Genomic DNA, 11,518 nt, shown 5'->3' on the forward strand with positions numbered 1-11,518 from the left:
ACGGTCACCTGGTTGTTATATGTGCCCATCAATAAATGATTGATTATGTATAGGTAAAGATTCGTTTCAGTAATAACCACTTTTGCATTTCTAAAATTTATTGTTACCAGGAAAAGGGCAAAAGGGTGCAGACGGATATTACGCAATATTTAAAGATAACAGTGCATTTAACTGTTACAGTGAAAAAAAGGGAAAAATTTTGCGTCAGTTAATTATAAAGCACAATCATGAAAAACCAAAAGTCTCAAGTTTAATACTTCAAAATAACTACTAAATACTAAGACTACGAAATATAGTATATAAGATGTGGGATAACATTGCTTTTGCCATTGTTTAAAGAACTTTAAGACTGTGAAATTCACTGGTCTAGTTTAAGGAGATCCTTGATCAATAAAACTATAAAAGTGAAAACCGTTTTTTTTAATTTAGTCCGAAACGTCAATATATTTTATACTTTGTGCTAAGGTATTCAAAGGGAGATAATCACATTTGTTCACTGCTTGTTTTTCACATGGTTCACTGATAGAATAAAACAAAAACTATACAGATTCCTCATAAAAGAATATCCTTTAACAATGAATATATATCTTAACATTATTAACCGATTCAATACATCCCTAAATTGATCAGATATTTATTGTTTTTATTATGACTGTGCGTTTGCTTATCACATATTTTTGAAGCTTGGCTTTTACAGATTCAGATCATATGATATGGTGATATCTAGTGATAATTATCCCACCAATAGTGCGAACAGGGTTTTTGCTGTATCAAAGTGAATGACAGATTATATGTTCAAAAATCCCTAACATATCAAATAAATTTTGAACAGATCAAAGAGTTATTTCCCTTTATCTTAAATTTTGCACTGCTCTCTATGTAAATTATTTCATTCTTACCTTTCTATTGTATTGCAAAACAAATTAATTCTTTAAATTATATGAATTTGTGAACTCAAATGGATAAAAAATACTTTAAATACAAAATTTGGCATGTGCCTCCCACTGCCTTGGTATTCAATGGACACCTTCTTAATTACAGTTGTACACGTATTTGTAAAAGGCATATGCTTTATCATTTGGAGTCAAGTCTTTCAACGGACCCCGACTATTCCACGTGACAAAAACTTCAAAGTGAAATTAAAACGAAACAATATTACATTTAGTCATATTTTGTAGTTGAATGATTTAAGATTTTACAAATATAGCAATGAGACTCCTTGAAACTTGAAAGCTGGTGCTAACTTATATTGTTTTGAATATACCACCACTTAATCAAAACGGAGTGCTAACATGTTGGCCACATCATTAATTTGATTGTATGGTGTTGTTGTTTGTCATAATAAATGTTAACTTAATAGTGCCTGAGGATAAAAAAATTGAAAGTGATAATTTTGTGACAAGGTATGAACGATGTATAAGTCTTAATAAAGTAAAAGCAGTAACATTTGCCTCTTTGACAAGATTTTTCTCCTGAGACACCATGTTTAAGTATCAACATACATATTTGTGGCAGACCATCACACACACATATATCTATAGTTATTGCTTGTATTCTGGTCAAAATAAGGAGGGTGTATGCTAATTCAAGAACATTTCTGAGTACATTATCCCTCCTTGTCAAGTTTACACTACTTTATATAATCCTCGACATCAAATAAAGCACGGACCAATCAATTTACAAAAAATCAGAATCGTTGATGATTGTGACCCACCATCACCACATCATTATTGTAACAAAGACGATTTTTGGTTGTTGGTGATTTCACTTTACAATTAAAAAAAAAAAAACATTTGCAGCCAAAGTCCATGCCTTCCATTCGTTAAATAGTTCTTCTTCTACCAAATGTTTGTTTACTTTCAAATTCGCGAGATATACATATATAAACCTTTTTTGTCAACGTAAAAGGCGAAAGTTCAGTAAGGATCCCTTCAGGATCCCTTCTGGCCTCATACTTTGGATGTTTTTTGAAAAATTGATTTAAGCTGATTTCTAGGTAGTAGTAATAGTAGTATAGTAAAATGGTTGCAAACATTATAAATAAGATGTTTTTGACGAGATTTATGACGTTATACCAGAAATAACAGTATGCATTTATGTAACTTTTACAAAAAAACCTTTAACTTTTAACATTGCAATTTTTAAGACGGTTTTTGTGTGGAACGGAAGGGGCCATACATCTGTTGACTCAAGATATTTTTTACACGACAATTATTTACAAAATAAATGAAGCACGAGAGTCAACACGCATGTGGCAATTGTTAAAAGTGTGAAAACTGTCCAAAATTTGGTGCTTTTCAGCCTTTTTTAACAGATTTTCCCAATCTCAGCCAAGTTTGAAGGGCATGTATGACTGTATATGTTCAAATTATGACCATAAACTAATCAAATCAACTATAAAACACATTAAAGAGCTGGAGAAACATTATAACATTTTATTCATGTAGACTGTTTTTTAGGCCAAATGTCGCCCTTCTCGAACCAACTTCTTTGAAATTTCTGATGATCAGTGATCAATGATCGGACCTTTGAAACATAGATGTCAGAGTTACAATATGATTTCTCAGAAAGAATAATAAAATTATTTTAACCGTGGATTAATTTATCTATCGGTGCACCTGGTCCATACTCCCAATGTTTAGTGGAGTCCGGGTTGTTCATTTACTTCGGATTCTTTGTATGTTTCATTTTTGTTATTCTTTGTTGTATGTGCCTGTTTTCTTTGTCTAGTATTTATCTTTTGATTTCCTCCCGAATCTTGATTTCCTTCATGATTTTTAAACGCATAACAACATAAATAGTAGAACGGTTGCAAAAACGGTTTAAGGGCTTGAATTGACGTCGAGAATCACGAAACATATAAACAAGTGTTTATGTTTATTAGAGGTGAAATAAAAAAGTTCGTTTTTCTGTCATTTCTTATTCAGTGTGTAGATCTATGGCATATAATGAGCGCTGTAAAAATCAAGAGGTACATGAACAACGTGTAAAATTCATTTTACAACTATCAGTTATAAAGGTATTTTTAGGTATAGTATACTATACAGGGAACCAGTCGCGTGCACATAGCAGAAAGTAGTCCCTAAAAAACTCTTCTGAGTATTTCTCTTTCATTTTTGTTTTTAAATTATGAAAGTCAGTTAAAATTCTGTACTATCTTTAATGCATTTCTAGTGGTGCGGTTTCAGAGAAATTCTCTTCTTAAGACATATTCGAATACTTTATATTGAAGAAAATACTAGAAACTTGAAATATGGGGCAAATTAAGATTGGTTTTGAAGATACACTAACATTACGATGTGGTAAAATGTTTTCTATATATTGGATGACCGCATCATGAATTTGGTATATGTGGTTGTTAATAACAAATACAATATCATCTGTGCATCTCTTATTGAAACGGCTAATTATGATATTCTAAGGAGAAAACTGTGTTAATTGCTTGTGCTCTGGAGGATTTTGGAAAAGTAGAGCCTGATTTGTTGATAGATGACATAGAATCAAAATGTTGTATAGAAAGTGTAATTGCATGTGTGCCAAAAACTGGTTACGGCTATGAAACTGTATTTCGAAAAAGGCAGATGATGGAACCAGTACTCGGTTATCTGACTGTGGATGGAAAAAGATGCAAAGTCAGTGAATTGGAATCTAGCTTTATATTAGTTTCGATACTTAATTTGAGTATGTATGTGACTGATGAGAAAATTGTGGATAGATTTAATAAAATTGGCGTTGAAATTGTTTCTTTATTAAGAAGCATAAGATGAATTCAAAGAACAATATTTATGATGGAACAAGAATTTTCAAAGCTAAACTTTCCCCGAATATGAAGACAATTCCACATTTTATGAAGTTTTCAGTCAATGAGAAAGAGACTGCATATTACCGCCAGGTAAAAGTTTGTAATGGTTGCTTTAGTCCACATGTATAAGGACCGTCCTGAATTTAAGTGTTCTGAATGTGGAGAGCAAGGACATATCACAGCAGGAAATGCCCTAAGAATAAGTGCTCTAAGTATTTTCATAAGAAAGTTAGCTGTAAGTGTAGTACTCTAAAGAAAACACACGTAGACAATTCTTCTGCTGAATTCCAAGGAACATTTACACGAGATGACAATCTATGGCCATGTAGCAGAATAATGGATGATGACCATACCAATGGTGAGAGTAATAGAACTGTTAATGCTCATCTTAGTGATGTAAATGATGTCAGTGATAGCGGAAAGAATGATGTTGCGAGTCATTCCACTGTTGAGCGTGGTAGTGAGTCTTCGGCTTGTAGTGAAAATGGCGTTGCTAGTCATATCACTGAAGATAATGAGAATATTGATTTAGATGTTATTCCAAGTGGCGTTGCTAGCCATTGAAGTGATGAGGGTGATGGTAATGGTGATGTGAATAGTGCCGTTTTGGACAATGATGATGAAGCTGAGATGGTAGATGGTGATGATGAAGTATCTGGGGAAATTGGACAAGATGATAGTATGGTTTATGGTCACCAAGAAAGAAACAAGACAGATAAAGAAGAAAGTAATGTTGATATTGAACTTAATGTTAACAATGTTGATTATGTTAAATCTAAAAGTAAATGTGTTATGCAAAAAGAAAATGTTACAGAAAATGATTGTAAATTAGGTTCTATTTTGAATATAGAAGCTTCTGTCTCCACTCTGGAACAAATTAACAGCCAGGGTGAAGTCAGTCAAAGTTCATGTGACACTTTAGACGACTTTGAAATGGACACTTTCCTAATGACTGATAGTAGTCAAGGGGCAAGTGAAAATGATTTTACTCTTGTAGCTAAGAAAAAAATGGCTTGGGTGTCAAGAGGCGTAGTAAGATTAATATAAAGCCTAATCTGAAAGCAGCAAGGTTATCGAATATACATAAAAAATTGAAATAAGGAACAATGGAGTGTAATATGTTTGTTATTTTACATTTTTGTTTTGCGATGGCTTCTTTTAATTTTATAAGCCTTAATTGTAATGGTCTTTGTGACAAAAACAAAAGAGAGTGTATTTTTGCACTGTGTAATGAAAGGAAATATGATGTTGTATGTTTACAAGAAACATTCTGGAATGATGATTTATATAAAACTATACAGAATGACAGTAGTGTATGGGGTGGTGATATTTTTGCTAGTAATAGTAACTGTAATAGACAAGGTGTGGCTATTCTTTTAAGTAAAAGATTGAGAAATGTTTTTAAAGTTTGTGATAGTATATGTGGAAGATTATTGCATATTCAGGGTAAAGTTCAAGATAAAAATGTTGATATAATCAATGTGTATGCTCCTAATAGTATCAGTGATAAATGTACATTTTTTTACTGATTGTAAAGACAAAAGATATGGAGATGAATGAATTATAGTTGCAGGAGGTTTCAATACTGCGTTTTCTCCTTTAGATAAAAGTGGAAAAACTACGTTTTGTGCAGATAAATCTGTAAAATCTTTCACTAATTTGATGAATGATAAATGTTTATTTGATGTATGGAGAAATAGAAATATGAATGTCAAAATGTTTTCCAGAAAACAGATGGTTCAAAGTTTATTAACACAAAGTAGGATTGATTATATTTTGGTATCTAGTAATTTAAAACCATGTTTTTTATAGCGACACATGCTTTAGTGATCATAGCATTGTAAATAAGAAACTTGATTTCTCTGAAGCTGAAAAAGGATCTGGTGTTTGGGTTTTTAATGACACCATATTAGATGATGATGTTTATGTTGAAAAGATTAGACAAATTTTACTTGATGAAATCGGTTCTGATTTTTATTTGTCAAATCCACTTATTTGGTGGGATAATTTGAAATATAGAGTAAAGAAAGTCAGCCAAATATATGGAAAAGAGAAACAAAAAGAATTAAATAGAGAGTATTTTAGGTTACAAAATAAGCTGCAAGAAATGTCTGTGAAGTCAGCTTGTGGTATATCAATTGATCATGTCAAATATTTAGAATTGAAAGATGAATTAGAAAGTTTAGAAAAACACAAATGTAATGGTGCTATTATTAGATCAAAATGTCAGTATTCAATTGAAAGTGATAAGAATACAGCTTATTTCTTAAGTTTAGAGAAACATAGACAAAACAGAAATATGATATGTGGTTTAAAAAATTGTGATGGTGTTGTTGTCAATGATTCTGCTGAAATGTTAGATGTTGTACACAATTTTTATGAGAAACTTTTTTCTTGTGTTCAAACTGATCATGAGGCAATAGAGGAATTGTTAGACTGTGTTAACGTTAGTGTTGAAAATTGTGATATTGAAAACTGTGATTGTGAAATTACTAGTGATGAAATTGAAACCTCTATAAAAGGCATGAAAAAGGGTAAAACACCTGGCCCTGATAGGCTTACTGTAGAATTTTATTTATACCTTTTTAGTGAGTTGAAACCTGTATTGAAATATATTTATGACTGTATTGGAGAAAATAAAATTTTGTCAAGATCTATGAGATATGGAATGATTAACCTGATTTATAAGAATAGAGGTGACAAGTCTGACTTGAAAAACTTCAGACCTATAACTTTGTTAACTGTTGATTATAAAATTTTAACAAGAGTAATGGCCAACAGATTTAAATTTGTATTGTCAAAGATTATATCACCAAAATCAGAGTTGTTGTATTATTGGTAAAGATATTTCTGATACTAGTGTAAGTATCAGAGATATTATAGAATTAGTAGAAATGGATGATTTGGAATGTTATTTGTTGAAACTTGATCAGGAAAAGTTATTTGACAGAGTTGGACATGACTACTTATTTTCTGTCTTGCAGAAATTTGGATTTGGGGAGAAATTTCATGGATAAAGATATTTTATACTGACATTTTCAGCACTGTCAAATTCAATGGTTTTTTGTTCAAGTATTTTCAATTAAAGAACTCTGTAAAACAAGGGTGTCCTATATCAGCTTTGTTATATGTGTTAGTTGCTGAACCCTTGAGTATTAGGATTAAAAGGAGTGATAGAATTCATGGTGTACAAATTCCCAATACATCTGGTGAGGAGAAAATAATTTCTCATGCAGGTGATACAACATTGATATTGTCTGACAAAAATTGAGTAAATGAGGCCTTTGGAGTTTTAAATTTGTATGAACAAGCATCTGGGGCTAAATTGAATAAAGATAAATCTGAAATTTTGGCATTGGGTACCGGAAAGATATCGAAAGAAGAAATGGATGCTTGGAATATTAAAGAGTGTGGTGGGGTTCTTCGGCTTTTAGGTATATGGATTGGCAAAGACAAAACTGTTTGTGATAATTTAAATTGGGATTGCAAAGTTCAATCTATTTCAAAATTATTGAATTTTTGGAAAATGAGACATTTATCAATACAGAGTAGAGTAATGGTTATAAATACATTGTTGATGAGTAAACTATGGTATACTCTAATGGTGGTTAATATACATGAGAAATACTATTTAGACATTAAAAAGATATGTGTAGATTTTTTCGTGGAATAATAAGCCATCATTGGTTGCATATAATGTTAAAATAAATAGAGTTTTGAATGGTGGTTTAAATTTTCCAGATATATTTCACAAAATATATGCTTTTAGACTTAAATTTTAAGTCGATTGTTAGATAATGATTATAATGCAGTGTGGAAACATGCTTGCACTTATTTTTTATCAAAAGTTCTAGATATGAATCTTGGTATGGAAATTCTATTTTGTGATTTTAATAATAGACAATTAGGTATTTTACCTGATTTTTATAAGTGTATGTTATATGCTTGGGGGAAAGATTCGTACTCATATGGAAATTGATATAAATGTGAATAATGTATTTGGTATTCAATTGTTTTATAATCCAATGATAGTAAATGATGGGAAATGTTGTATATTAAACCCTTTGTAGATGCAGGAATAGTTAAAATTAAACACATGGCATTTGAATGTAAAAAGGGCTTTTTGAAGAACAAAGATGTACAAGATATAGTTTCTCAAAGGTTTCCTGAGTTAGTTGCTGATAGAATTGTTGATGTAGTTCAGTGTATTAAGCAGTGTATTCCTGAACAGGTTAAAAGTTTAGTTGAAGAAAATGCATATAGCTATAATAAACCTGTTCTAAATGTAGTATATAATGGTAATGGTAAAAAATATTCATTACCTAGAACGGAAAAAAAATTTATGGTATGCTCTTAGAAACTAGTACGATAATGCCAAATGCTGTTAGCTACTGGTATGAAGTATTTAGTGACTTTAATGTACAAAAGGTTCAAAATATTTTGAATTTTCCATTTTTACCTAGTGACTGTATTGAAACATCGTTTAAAATTTTCCATAGAGTTTTATTTTCGAAGGAGAGATTATTCAGATGTCATATTACTATTGATTCTCTTTGTGTCCAGTATGTTATGACGTACATGAAGATTTGGAACATCTTATAATTTCATGTAGATGTTTGACTAAATTCAACAACTTTTTGAAGAATTTCCTACATAATATTTTGTGCAATAGCTCTACAAGATATGTCAATATGCTTGATTTTAATTTTCTATGTTATTTTGGATTAACTGACAAAGATAAAAACAGTAACTATTATTTTGTTATTACTGTCTTCGCATTTAGAAAATTTTGTGTTGTGAAAAGGAGAAATGTAGCTGTGAAAGATGAGAAAGTACTAGATATTCTTAATTATTTTAAGTCCGTACTTCAGCGACATGTAAATTATGTTTATATGTATTATAAGAAGAACTTTTAATTGTTTGAAAAATACTACTTGAAAAGATATCCTGTTTTACGTATCTGTGACGAAAATGTTGTGATTGACTTTTAGTATGCACGCCACTATATAATATGGAAGATTGACTTTACATACATGATATTAAATATTTGTTATCTCTGATATGTGAATTTGTGGTAGATTAGCCCAATAATCCTTTTATATGTAAATATATTCCTGTGAATAAAATTTTATCAAGATAAAAAAAATAAGGCGCTGGTATAAGGCACCAGTCTCTTCGGAGTCGTACGTTCGAACCCCACCGCTGCCAGGTATTTTTGCTGCAGAATTTCACAAAGTACATTTTGTAATAATATGCTATGTTGTGGAATCGACCTAAATAGTTGAAATTATTGGTGAAATGTCTTTAATTAATGTACACAACTTTAATCCCTGTACACTCCGTGGAAAGAATTCATACAAGAGTATATATATATATATATATATATATATATATATATATATATATATATGGAATGGTTTTTACTCTACTTACGCTATATATATGTATATATAAAGCTACAATTAGAAGATTTTTCCTGCTATTCAAGTGGTGCGGTTTCAGAGAAATTCTCTTCTTAAGACATATTCGAACACTTTATATTGAAGAAAATATTAGAAACTTGAAATATGGGGCAAATTAAGATTGGTTTTGAGGATATACTAGCATTACGATGTGGTAAAATGTTTTCCATATATTGGATAAACGCATCATGAAGTTGCTATATGTGGTTGTTGATAACAATACAATATCATCTGTGCATCTTTTATTGAAACGTATTGATAAGTTTATGTCATCATATCATATGGCGTAATAATTGCCTTGAAGACAAATTTGGTAAAAAGTGAAATATCTGGAAACGAAGGACATGACTATTTTGCAGCCGTTTTGTGTAACGGTAGCGTGGCCGAGCGGTCTAAGGCGCTGGTTTAAGGCACCAGTCTCTTCGGAGGCGTGGGTTCGAATCCCACCGCTGCCAGGTATTTTTGCTGCAGAATTTCACAAAGTACATTTTGTAATAATATGCTATGTTGTGGAATCGACTTAAATAGTTGAAATTATTAAATTATTGGTGAAATGTCTTTAATTAATGTACGCAACTTTAATCCCTGTACACTCCGTGGAAAGAATTCATACAAGAGTATATATATATATATATATATATATATATATATATATGTATGGAATGGTTTTTACTCTACTTACGCTATATGTATGTATATATAAAGCTACAATTAGAAGATTTTTCATGCTATTCAAGTGGTGCGGTTTCAGAGAAATTCTCTTCTTAAGACATATTCGAACACTTTATATTGAAGAAAATATTAGAAACTTAAAATATGGGGCAAATTAAGATTGGTTTTGAGAATATACTAGCATTACGATGTGGTAAAATGTTTTCTATATATCTATTTGATAAACGCATCATGCATTTGCTATATGTGGTTGTTGATAACAATACAATATCATCTGTACATCTTTTATTAAAACGTATTGATAAGTTTATGTCATCATATCATATGGCGTAATAATTGCCTTGAAGACAAATTTGGTAAAAAGTGAAATATCTGGAAACGAAGGACATGACTATTTTGCAGCCGTTTTGTGTAACGGTAGCGTGGCCGAGCGGTCTAAGGCGCTGGTTTAAGGCACCAGTCTCTTCGGAAAGTTTCCACAGGTATCTGCTGCTAAGATTATTAAGGTAGTACAATGTATAAAACAATGTATTCCTGATGAATGTAAAATTTTAGTAGAAAATAATGAAAATGTTCGTAGAAATCTCAGTTTGAATATAGAATGTAATGTTAATAATAGAAAGTACTCTTTTCCTAGTACAACAAAGTTTTTTTATTCTATGTTGTTGAAATCATTATCAAAAGAACCAAATGCTGTCAAATATTGGTGTGAGATGTGTTCTGATTTTGATACTCAAAAAGTCCAAACAATTTTGAACTTTCCATTTTTACCAAGTGATTGGATTGAGTTACCATTTAAAATATTTCATAGAGTTTTATTTACTAAGGAGAGGTTATTGAGATGTCGCATTACTGATGATTCATTGTGTCCAGTTTGTGATGATATGCATGAGGACTTAGAACATCTTATAATTTCGTGTAGATGTTTGACTCGATTCAGTGACTTTTTTAAAGACTTTTTACATAATATATTGTGTAACAGTTCAGCTAGCTTTATCAATATGTTAGACTTTAATTTTCTGTGTTATTTCGGTCTACTCAAGAAAGATAAAAAAGTTAACTTTTATTTTGTTAATACTGCTTTATCTGTTCGAAGGTTTTGTGTTGTAAAGAGAAGAAATTTAGTCATGAAAGATGAGAAAGTTTTGCACATTATTTCTTATTTTAAATCTGTTCTTCAAAAGCATGTTAATTATGCTTACATGTATTATATACAGAAAAAGAACTTTTCTTTGTTTCAAAAATATTACTTGAATGACAATCCTGTTCTGCGCATCTCTGATGATAATGTTGTGATAGACTTTTAAATATCCTTATTCATATATATACTGTCAATGTAATTTAAGGAAAATTTGTGATCTGTGAATTATTGGGAGACTAGCCCAATAATTCTTTTATATGATGTTTTATTGTGAATAAAATTTTATCAAGATAAAAAAAAAGGCGCTGGTTTAAGGCACCAGTCTCTTCGGAGGCGTGGGTTCGAATCCCACCGCTGCCAGGTATTTTTGCTGCAGAATTTCACAAAGTACATTTTGTAATAATATGCTATGTTGTGGAATCGACCTAAATAGTTGAAATT

At 30.9% G+C, this 11,518-nt stretch overlaps 1 non-coding gene across 1 annotated transcript; it reads left to right on the plus strand.

The window, feature by feature from the left end:
• Nucleotides 1–9,637: 9,637 nt before the first annotated feature.
• Nucleotides 9,638–9,719, plus strand: Trnal-aag (transfer RNA leucine (anticodon AAG)). The gene has a single exon. It is a non-coding gene; the product is annotated as a tRNA-Leu (tRNA).
• Nucleotides 9,720–11,518: the final 1,799 nt, after the last annotated feature.

The sequence above is a fragment of the Perna viridis genome, chromosome 7 (genome assembly GCF_037379345.1).
Source record: "Perna viridis isolate PV_CMFRI_1.1 ecotype Kerala chromosome 7, ASM3737934v1, whole genome shotgun sequence".
NCBI classification, from domain to species: domain Eukaryota; kingdom Metazoa; phylum Mollusca; class Bivalvia; order Mytilida; family Mytilidae; genus Perna; species Perna viridis.